Source organism: Dromiciops gliroides, chromosome 1 (assembly GCF_019393635.1).
Source record: "Dromiciops gliroides isolate mDroGli1 chromosome 1, mDroGli1.pri, whole genome shotgun sequence".
Classification (NCBI taxonomy): Eukaryota; Metazoa; Chordata; class Mammalia; order Microbiotheria; family Microbiotheriidae; genus Dromiciops; species Dromiciops gliroides.
The window spans coordinates 479,817,455-479,829,924 of NC_057861.1; the positions used below are offsets into that span (position 1 = coordinate 479,817,455).

Consider the following 12,470-nt stretch of genomic DNA (forward strand, 5'->3'; position numbering starts at 1 on the left):
TATGATGTTTTATCTATTGCATATAAAATCAGTATTATTGACGACCATCAGCACTAGATCAGGATAGCAGTCTCATTTCCCTTTTCACATGCTCATAAAGCTATAGAAAGCAGAGCCAATCTTGTTAGTATAGTGACAAACAGTACTAGACCACTGACCTTTTTATCTTCTTGCAGTTAGTTTTTTCAAGTATGGGGCATATTAAGTTCAGTGAGATAATTAGGTCTAGGTTGTGACCTATAATTTATATTAATAGACTTTCATTTATGTCTTTGTTTTTATATTGCCTTTCATCCCTTCCCCAACTCTCTTAGTATTCCCCACAACAAATGGTTTTAAAAAAGGAAAAATAGAAAATTAAATTAGCAAAATTATCAACACATGAAAAAAATTGACAGTGATAGTATATGTCTCAAACCTCTGACCCCCCTATCCCCCCAACATTTTTGCAAATGAGTCAGGGGAGGTGTCTTTTCATATCTTTTCTTTGGAGCCACGCAATTTTGCAACATTGAATTTTTATGGTTTACTGTTATTTCCATTTACTTTTTTAGTCTTTGTGTATATTGCTTTCTTGGCTCTCCTTACATCACTTTGAAACAGTTCATTTATGTCTCTCCATGCTTCTCTGCCTTCATCTTATTTGTCATACATTATAGCACAACAAAATATTCCCTTGCATTCATGTGTCACAATTTGTTTAACTATTTTTCAATTGTTGGGCCACTACTTTGTTACCACTATGCTACTGTGAAAAGCTTTGCTATAATTATTTTGGTGCATATAGATCCATTCTTTTTGTCAATGATTTCTTTTTGGTATATGCCTACAAGTGTAATTTCTGGGTCAAAGGTTATAGACACAAGCCACTTTATTATTCAAGCTGTTTTTCAAAATATTTGTACTAATTTACAGCTCCACCAGCAATACATTTGTGTGTCTGTCTTTCTATTCTCCTTCCTGGACAATTACCATCTTTTTTCAAATTTGTAAATTTGCCAGGTGTGAGGTAATATCTCAGGGTTGTTTTGGTTCTTATAATTTACCTAAATACTTACATTCAGTCCCAAACTTGCCTTATAACTATGCATGTAGATAATTTTTTTCTGTGTTAAATTATGATTTTCTTTATCTTATTTTCTTACTTATTTGAACATTACTTAATTTATATTGGAGTTTAAGTTATTAACTTGCAATTTAGGAATTGCAAAGTTTATGACTTGAAAAGTTAAGGATAAAGAAATCAGACTTTGGACAATAAAGTGCAGACCCAAAAGACTGGGACTGTTCTTCAATAAGACTATGCTCAGTCTGAATGAAATTATTGGGAGTTAGTAAAATTTTAAAAAGTGAATAGGAGATATACACACACACACACACACACACACATATATATATATACACACACACATACATGTACATATATGCATGCATACACAGACATATAAGTTTGAAGATATACTGATTGGAAGCATTTGTCTTGGTTGTTACATTTGACATAAAAACAAGTCATGGGGGGCAGCTAGGTGGTGCAGTGGATAAAGCACCGGCCCTGGATTCAAAAGGACCTGAGTTCAAATCCAGCCTCAGACACTTGACACTTACTAGCTGTGTGACCCTGGGCAAGTCACTTAACTCTCACTGCCCCTCCCCCCCAAAACAAAACAAAAACAAAACAAAAAAAGAAAGAAGTCATGTTGGACCCCAGCCATGGTAATATCATCTAGCTATATTACTAGCTCCAGCACTAGAAAACACTAACATGCCTAGGATTTTTAAGAAGAATGTAGCTTTAAGGGAAGAAAAGGGAATATAATACAAGCAAAACACTCATTTAGAATATCTGCTATGCCTTTAACAAACCATCAGAAGAGTTTCTATATGCTTGAGCAGGCAGCATCAAGAGATATTTGGCCAAACAGTTCCCTGATTGGCTGACCATCTCTAATCCTTTTATTTGGAAGAGCTAGAGTTCTATAGAAGAGAACAGCTGTTCTCTTGTATTCACACAGGGGAGGTAGAAAGAAATAGATTCACATTCTTTCTCTCATTCTTTTTCTCCCAGAGAAAACCATTAATAAAATATATCTTTCCTTCCAGATAGCCAAGTGGTCAGGTTATAAATGATCCTGTGATTCAAAGAAAGGTAACTGGAACCATTCATATATGGATGCTAGATAACAGGGCTGATTACAGTGTTGCTATAGGAAACTACTTATTTTAGTGTTCTAAAGAAGCTACCCTGCATTATGTAATGCAGAGAGCCTTTTATTTTCACCACTCAACTTTTTTCAGGATGTCATAATACACTTGTGTATTTTATACAATATTTGAAGAACTGATAATTTTTGTTTGCTTCTTGGAAGAAGCACTCATCTGAAAATACTGAACTAATTCCTAATGCCCAGAATTCATCAGTTATTTATTTTAAAATAACTTTATTCCCTAATAATGATTTTGTACATTAGTGGGTAATCAGTTGGCTTGGATAAGTTTGAAGATAAATGTCTTGCTAAAGTCAAATAAAAGGAGAGCAATAAATAGTTATAAGAAAATAATTTTGGTTTAGTTAATTAAAATTAAGAAATATAAAATAAATAATAACAAGGAGAGAAATTAATTATAATGTAATTCGAGCAGTTAAGAAGCCAGAGAAAGATTTTTTAAAGTTTGATTTTTAAAAGTGAGTAAGGCTATACTCCAGCTTTCAAGAAAGTTGATTTTTTTAAAAATTCAGATAAAATAGCCATGAATACTCAGATATAAAAGGGAAAACTGCCAAAAGGCATGAGATGGCCTAAAAAAATCCTGAATTACCATTCAAATCAGGAAGCATTTCAAGAAGGAAAATAGGAAGATATTTAAAGAAACTAATGTGGTGGCACAAGGAATTTTGCTTAGCTCAGATTTTCAAATAATATGTAGAAAAGATAGGAAGAAGGCACTCAGCCAAAAATGACTGCAAAACACTGTCATAAACCTGTAAGAATGTCAGGGAGCTTAAATTCTAGAATGGGTGAAGATTTTCCAAAAAATGCCAAAGAAAACAAAAGGATTTCTTTTAAAGGTTTGATTCAATTCAATAAGTATTTATTAAAGTAAATTTAATCATTTAATGGGATGTGGAAAAATTGGGGCAATAAATTCATTGTTACTGCAATTATGAACTGACCCAACCATTTTGGAGAGCAATCTGGCATTATACCCTAAGAGTTGTTAAACTACCTATACCCTTTGACCCAGCAATTATCTGAAGATAATTAGGGAAAAAGGAAAAGAACCTTTATGTTCTAAAATGTTTATAGAAGCTCTCTTTGTGGTGGCAAAGAACTGGAAATTTCATGGATGCTCTTCAATTGGGGAATGGCTGAATAAGTTGTGGTATATGATTATGACAGAATACTACAGTGCTATGAGAAATGATAAGCTCAATAATTTTAGAAAAGACGTGGAAAGACTTGCATGAAGTAATGAAGAGCAAAATGAACAGAACCAAGAGAATATCTTAAAGGCTAACAGTAATATTGTTTCAAGAATGACTTTGAATGGATTATTTTTACTATTATAAATGCCAAATTAACTATAAAGGACATATGAAGAAAGATGCTATCTGCATCCAGAGTAATAACTTGATAAACAGACATATACATAGAATAACCTTTACATATCTATACCTATTTGTGTCTAATGGTAACCATCTCAGGGAGGGGAAGAAAAAAAAAGAAATTTACTTGATAATTTTATTGGATATTTGAAAGAAATAGCAAGTTATGCATAGTAGAGTTGGAGTTTCATGTGCAATCATCTCTTTATTGTATGAGGTTATGGAAATGCTTCTTTTATTACATAAATTAAAAATAAAAAATTTAAAAAGTACTCTGCTAAGTGATTAGGATACAAAGATAAAAAATGACATTCTATGCCTGAAAGGAGTTTACGTGTTAATGGGGGAGTGGCACAATATATACAATACAAGAGACCATAGGACTTTGTTTGGGAGACAAAGATGACTGTTGAAGGAACGGGCCACCTCTTTAAGGCAAATGGAACTCAAATCTTATGTTATTTCTGGGAGACAACATGGTGTAGTAGAAAGAGTGCTGGCACTAAAGTTAAAAAAAACAACACCTGAATTCAAAGCCTGGGAAAATCACAAGTTGCCTGCATTTGATTCCTTGTCTATAACATGAGGATAGTTACACTGGGTTGTGGAGAGTGAAACACTATAAATCCTGAAATGCTAAATGAATCCTTTCTGTAATTTGTTCAGTCATTATTTTAGTCATGTCCAACTCTTGGTGACTGCATGTAGAATCCTAGCAGTTGTTTTTTTAGTCAAGGAGGATAATCTTAAAACTGAAAAGTCAAGTCACCAAAAATTTATTAAGCACAAATTATATGCAAGGCACTGTGCTAAGGGCTAGGGATACCAAGTAGGCTAAAAGAAAACAAAGCAAAAGCAGTTTCTGCTCTCAAGGTGTTCACAGTTCAGTGAAGAAGACATATAAATAACTGTGTACAAACAAGATAAATGCAGGATAAATACAGATGATTTCAGAGAGTCAGCACTAGCATTAAGGAGGTTGGGGAAAGGTTTCTTTGAAGAAGGTGGGTCTTTAGCTGAGACTTGAAGGATACCAAAGAAGCCAGGAGGCAGAGATGAAGAAAGAGAGATTTCTAGGTATGAGGAACAGCTGCGAAAATGCTCATTTGGGAGATGTAATATTGTGTGAGAGAAACAGTAAGAAGGGCTATTCAAAGAGTCAGTATACATAGGCTTTTAAAATGAGTTCAAATTATAGTACCAGATAAATGGTATTACCATAGTACTGAAAAAAAAATACCACCACCCTCCTTCCCAACTTCTAGCTGTGAAAGTAATAATAGGTAACAGTCCTCAAAGAATCATTAAGAAGGGGAAAAAGACATATTATTGGGTAAAGGAAACATTCCAGTTATCAGGAAAGGGGAACAAAAAGGTGGATCACAAAATGTATAGAGCTGGCAAAATTCTAGAATTTTGATGTAAATGATTTGTGAGCTCTGAGAAAATAAATAAGTGATCACTAGAAGCAGTTCACTAAAAACAAATTCTCACAAATGACCTCAATTTCTTTTTCACCAGGTTACTAGACTGGTAGACAAAAGGAATTCTATAGATATAAGGCACTGGGATTTCAACAAGGCATTTGGCAGTCTCATAGGTGTATTCCTAGTCAAGATGGAGACATGAATTTGAGCCTGAACAACTGTACTCAAAGTATCTATTCTAATGAATTGATATCAGTCTGGACAGAGATCTCTAGTGGTATGTCATAGGGCTCTGTCTTTAGCTGTGTAATAGTCAACCTTTTATTCAAGCCAGAATGTGTGCTCCCCAAATTTGCAGAAAATGCAAAACTAGGAGGAATAACTGATGCTGAGGATGACAAGAATTCAAAAAGATATTGAAAAAGTTGATTAAAACTAAAAGATGGGGGGGCAGCTAGGTGGCACAGTGGATAAAGTACAGGCCCTGGATTCAGGAGGACCTGAGTTCAAATCCAGCCTCAGACACTTGACACTTATTAGCTGTGTGACCCTGGGCAAGTCACTTAACCCTCATTGCCCTGCCACCCCCAAAAAACAACAACAAAAAAAAACCTAAAAGGGGGATTTTTTCTCCTCTAGCCACTGACACTATTGTCTTGCCATGGAACTACTTGCCTAATAAGAGAGACAGAAACTATCAGAGAGCAGAAATGCCCACTGTGCAAACACATATACACATAGAGAGGAACGTGTGGCAAAATTCAAGGCAGAAAGAAGTTTAAATGTTTGCAATCTTTGGCAGGAGAGAAAAGAGCAGAGCTGACCATGGATTCAAAGGAGAATTACTTCCAAAAGCTGTAGTTAAGCTCTGGAAAGGAGCAGAACCAGTGAGCCTAGGTGTGACACAGTCATCTGAGATGCTGTACCCAGGATGGGGGAGGAGAGCAATATCAAGATACCCAAGAAGAGAAAGGCTGCATAGAAGCTTTTCCTAAGCTCCTATAGAGTTCAGATCATAGAAGCATAAGTTTTGTTGTGGCAAATTATGTTCTCTACTAGTGACCCTCCATACCTGTGTACTCTAAATTTGTTCTCATTCTTTTCATTCATGCTGTATGTAATACTAGAGGTATATCTTAAATTTGTGTATATGTTAGGGAGGGGAAGGGTTTCTCTGCTACTGTTCTTACTATACTATTTTAGTAAATGACTTTGCCTTGAATAAATTATATGCTTGTAAGCCATAGTTCTGTTAGTATGAAACCACAGAATATTTCTGAACCTAAGGTACTAGCTTCCCTCTGGAGGATCATCTTATGAATGACAGTAGTATGTTGAATGTTATGCTACATAAAGATTTAGAGTTGGAACCCTAGAAATAATTTAGTTCAATCTTTCCATTTTGTAGATAAAGAAACAGAGAACTGAGTTTAAAGTGATTGCTAAAATTCACACAGTAAATACCAAAGTCAGGATTCAGAACCAGGTCTCTTAATTCCAAACCACTGCTCATTTATAGGATTTCTACCTCAAGTAGACATTAGAGGCCATCTAGTCCAACCCTCTCATTTTAGAGTTAAGGATCTTGAGGCCAGGGAGGGTAATAAGAGACTTGCCTATGGTCACGTAGTAAGCATCAGAGTGAGGAATCTGAGCACAGGTTCTACAACCTTACAGGCTGCTGTTAGAAGTCTTTCCATAGTACCACACTTCCTCTCCATGACACAACACAAAGTTCTGTCCTTATGTTAAAGCATTAATTACAGAAGAATTGATTCAGCTATCAAAGCTCAATAGGAACCAACGTAATCATGTGGCTGCCACAGAAACTAGTGGATTTTTAGGATGCGTTAGTATAAGCAAAGTCTCCTTAACATAAGAATTAAAAACATCACTACCCTATATTATTGTTAGTTCTAGGCACCACATTGACAAACCCAACACCATTCAGTGAAAGTCCACTAGAGTGGTGAAGGATCTGGAAATCAGGTCAGGTTATTGTGATGATAGTTGAAGAAACTGGGAATGCTTAGTCAGAAGAAGAGTCAATTACATATATTAGATATTTTCAAATATTCTGTGTTTCCACCAATTGATAAAAGTTATAAGGGAAGATATTTTGGTTGAATATAAGGAAAAACTTTAAAACCAGAACTCTAACAGTTCAATGGGCTTCCTTGAATAGTAATGAAATCCTTGTAGCTGGGCATTTTCAAAAAGAAACTGGATCACCATTAGGAATATTGTAGATGTGATCCTGTATTGGGAAGGGAGGTTGCACTGCATGACAATATGGTATAGTGGAAAGTACTGTCGTTCTGGAGTCAAAGGATATGTATTCAAATCCCAACTCTTGACCCTAACTACCTGTTTGACCTTGGACAGTTCACTGAACCTCCCTAGGCCTCAGCTCCCTCAACTGTAAAATGAGGGGGTTAGACTAGATGATCTTTCAGGTCTCTTACAGCCTGAGTGCTATGATTCTATCATGTCTAAGACATCTTCTAGGTTTCAGATTTTAAGAGCAAGATGGTGAAAAGTCATAACAACAGGGATCTTGATGATCAAAATCAGTCTTGGACCACCCTGCTTTCTAGAACACATAAAAGTAAAGGGCCAGTCCATTGGGTAACCAGGTTGATAGGGCTGTTCCTTTAAGATATAATCTCAAACATCTGTGACTATTTCAAGGAAAGGACCCAAGAACAGCTGTTCCTGTGGAAAGATCTGTCTAATCCCTGCTGGGAGGCATTTAAACTTTAAAGAGCTATAGCAACCATGCTGTACTAATGCTCTGGCAGATAAAAAGTTTCTTTAAAATTTCATGACACTCTGCTGGAACTATGCATTTCCCACCTTTATTGTAAAAGTTCTTTAAAATAGCCACTTTGGAGAGAGAGAGAGAGATGAAGCAGAGGGAAATACTAGTTAAACACTTTGGTGAGCAAATTTGGCTTATTTGTTCTTAAAATCTTACTGCCGGGGCAGCTAGATGGTGCAGTGGATAGAGCACCGGCCCTGGAGTCAGGAGTACCTGAGTTCAAATCCGGCCTCAGACACTTAACACTTACTAGCTGTGTGACCCTGGGCAAGTCACTTAACCCCAATTGCCTCACTAAAAAAAAAACAAACAAAAAAAACAAACAAACAAACAAAAATCTTACTGCCATATTTACATGGCATAAATTGGCAGATGGATAAAGTAGAGACAAAACTAGGTTATATGAGAGGTGATAAACTGAGCTTTGACCAGGGTTACTGGAAAGCATTACCAATTATAAGCATATATTGATCTTTCACAAGTTTTGTGATCTCTCCAAGGTGTAATAACATTTATTAGGTTTAGATTAGAAAAATTCCTGGCCTTAGGGCACATATAATTTAAAAGTAGGAAGTCAGTCAGCATGGGAAAGATTGCAAAGAAAAGTTATATGGGACTTTATTCAATGTATTCAAATCTTTATAGCTTCAAGAATTCAATTTCTACCTCCTATCCAATCTTGCAAGTATCTTACCACCATAGCTACTTGTCACAATCAGAGAAGTTGAATATTCTAAGACAAGTGTCCTCCCTTCACTGAAGAAAGGGAAGAGTAATCATGTAAATTTTGTTTATCTTCTAATACATCATATGGAAGGCAACATGATCATGGACATGCAAGCACAGTCTCTAGAACACAGTAAACACTTAAATAATGCTTGTTTACTGACATGATAGTATAAAATCTTGAGTCTATAGTTTGTGAAAAAGAAAGAAATGCAACAATAATTCACCTACACTTTTCGGAAGGAATAAGATGTTATTCTGTGGAGAATCTGAGAATTGAGCTTTAAAAGAGATTTTTTTCCACATTGTAGAGGACAATGCAAACAAAAAGAGAATCAAAAGGAAATAGAAATAATAAATAGTACTACCTCTGGAAGCACTTGAAGGGCAAAGAGATGACAGTAAGCACATGGAAGGTAAAGAAGTGATAGTAATTTACAAAATGTAATTAATGAATAAACCTGCTTTTAGACACTTGCATTTTAAAAATAAATCAGATGATGACATTATGTTCCAGTTATTTGGATTCCTAGCCAGCACTGAAACTGGACTCCATTTACAAATGGTAATCTAGATGACATCTTAATTCCTAAATAAATAGATTTTGTTTGCCCTGAATTAACATTTACGTCATGTAATATAGCAGAGAGAGTAAGATTTGGAGTAAAGAAACGAGTCAGTATCTAGGTTCTGCCACTTGCTATCTGTGTGACCCTGGGTTTGTAACATCATCTCTCTATTTTTTTTTTGTAAAATTACAATAATAAACAGGGATATGAGGAAGGTTTTTTATAAACTAAAAAAGACTATAAAACATGTAAAATATATGAATGTGTATTTTATTAGTAGTATTTCTTTACTAAAGTCCTACACCAATGTGTGAGAATCAGAGTGAATTCACATACATCTTTAAAATCTAACCTAAGTGTCACCTTTTCAATGAAGCCTTTCCAAACACTACCACTTCCCTCATTCTCCTCATCTCTGCTCTAGCTGATAATGGTCTTTTCGGTTCAGTTCAAGATACATGTATTAATTCCCTGCCATAGGCAATGCACTATGCTGGTACTAGGGATATAAAGACAAAAAATGAAAGATTTGAGGGAGGGGAGACAGGGAGTAAACTCATCACAGAGGATATAACATTTTGAAGGAAAACCTACATCACAATAAGCAGACATGAGAAGGGACTACATTCTCAGCAAGGGTAACATCTTGTGCAAATGTATGGAGATAGTATATTGAATGTCAACTTCAAGGAAGGTCTAAGTAGTTTACTTTAGCTAAACCACAGCCTTGATGAAGGGGACTGGCAAGAGATAGGGTTTGAAACATAGGTTTCAGCCAGAGGCAAATAAGGCAGATCTTTACATTTAAAGCTAAAAATTTGTCCTACTTAAACCTCATGTAGCCCTTTATTGGTACTTTGTTAATGAACTTATGTTTATCTTATAGTTATCTTTTTTGTATGTTTCACATACTTCCACTAGACTCTAAGTTCTATGAGAAAAAAATCTATGTTTTATAAACGTTTCACAGCATGATTTTAACTTTTAGCAGTACTCGGCATGGTCAAATATACTGCCACAAGAAGTGATTGAAACTGATCAATCTGCCCAAAAGACGCAAGAAGAATAACTTAAAAATAGTACTATAGTCATACATTGAAGCAAATACTTAATCTCTCCTGTTAATTATGATACATTATTATTAAATTCAGCAAGATTAACTCACTTTGTATAAAAATGGAGTCCTTATTAAAAAAACAACCACTATTGTATTTCTTTAACAGAATATCAGGATTAACTCCTCTGAAAAGCAACAGGCATAAAAGTAACTTCAGGTAAGAATATTACAAACTAAAGAATAATAGAGCTTTATGAACTCTGCATTAAATCTATAAATTAGTTTAAGTAGCATTACCATTTTCACTACATTGACAACTCATCATGGACAGTGACTACCTCCTAAATAATTTAGTATTTATTTTATTTCTCTTGAAGTTATTTTATAGTTTATTTGTGTATATATGTATGTGTGTATTTATGTATATGTGTGCATGTATATGTGAATGAAGGTATAGAGTTGATATATTGTGTCATAATAATTGATATGTCATTTAAATACTTTATTCAATGATAATGGAAATGATGGTTTTTGGGGTGAATTCATCTTATATATCACTATTTTAATCTCTTCCCTTTTTGATTGTTGAGTCTATTACATTTTGTAAATATACCATGCATTTTCAGACTGAGATATTTTAATCTCTTCTTTCTAATCAATGAAGACAGCATTTAACTTTTATATCTTAGTTAGCCATGTTACTAAAAAAAGATGTGGCCTGCTGTAGAAAATTATTTGCAGAAAGATGCCTATTTCCTTTACATATTTTATCAAGGGCACTTTGGATGTGTAAATAATTCTCATGAAGATACTATAATGATGATAGAGTAGAAATATGGTCAATAGTTACTTATATCCACTCAGGGTTCTTTTGTGGATGTTATTGTTGCCCATTATTTTATTCTATTCTTTTAGTATCTTCATCTCATTCTGATCTCTTATATTTTGAATGATTTAGTGCTCTCAAGGCTGTTTTATCTCCAGAATAGATTTCATCAGTCTGTATTTGTTCTCTCCAAGATTTAATTTACTTAAATGTCATTTCTACTTTCTTGTTTAGAGTCTAGCTGTGGTAGTGTCACTGTTACTGAGGATGAAGCAGATTTAACTTCCTATTCCTTTCTGCTTAGTAGAGCAAAATGCAACCTTCATGGTTCTTCCAAAAGGGAATCTCTCAGGGTAAGACCACATAGATTTCTTTGCCTTGATAAGTGTATTCAGAAAATTAACTTTGTTGAATGACTTTTTAGTTAACTAACATCAATTGAAACATAAAAGAGGTAGATATTGGCTCACTTCCACTGTCATGGATGATAGTCTGAACAATAAGCATGGAAGAAGAGGTATTCCCTATAGGACATGAGATTCTTCATATACTTCTCTTTATGGAAGATGTTGTGCTGAAGGTTCCAAGCTTTAGAATGTTACAATGTTTCCTCAATGACAACCATGATTGCTAAAAAGAGACTGGCAAAAAAAAAAAAAACTAATAGAAGAAAAACTAAATGGCTGAAAAATGTCTGACATGTAGTTGAATGGCCATTTAATTGAGTTACTACATTAGTGGCTATATCTAGGATAGATACTGGAGGAAGATAACAAGTTGGGACCAGAATTAGAAATGAGGATAGGAGCAGTTTAGATTGATTGCACTTGGGAAATTATGCAGTGCTTTCAAGGATCCTAAGATTTTTCTGAGTGCAAAACCCTGCATTTTGTGTTTTTGTTTTGTTTTACCACAAATATTTTCAGGTGATTTTATACACACACACACACACACACACACGTTAATCCACTACAAATTATGAATGCCACAATCTCCATAGATTCAAAAGCAAGACATGGTCTCGCTTTTGCAAAATATTTCCCACAGTAACCTATGTGTAAGAAATAGTGTTTGGGATAATATCAAGGAAATATATGATCTGAAAAGGAAGAAGGTTAGTCATGCAATGAATGATGGATATCCTGAGATCTCTAACTGGAAAAGAAAACATCTAAAGGAATTCCAACTAAAATATCTGTGAAGGATCTGTGGGACAATATAGATAAGAATGATACAGAATGAAAAAACTAATGTATGGATCAAGTCAGACTGGTACTAATGGAAAAAATATTCATATTGATGACCAAAGATCCATTGCATTCTTGAACTGTATTTATCAGTGCTTGTTTCCTTAAGTTTTTTTTCTTGTCATTACTTTAATTTTAAAATCCATGTTAAATAGTAATGATAGAACCCTGCTCTTCACTTGTTTTTAGTCAG

The 12,470-nt window shown here is 34.6% G+C and overlaps 1 protein-coding gene across 5 annotated transcripts in view; it reads right to left on the reverse strand.

The window, feature by feature from the left end:
* PAM (peptidylglycine alpha-amidating monooxygenase) overlaps nt 1-12,470 on the reverse strand; it is a 310,801-nt gene that overhangs the window by 40,649 nt on the left and 257,682 nt on the right. The gene's annotated exons all lie outside the window — the stretch shown is intronic.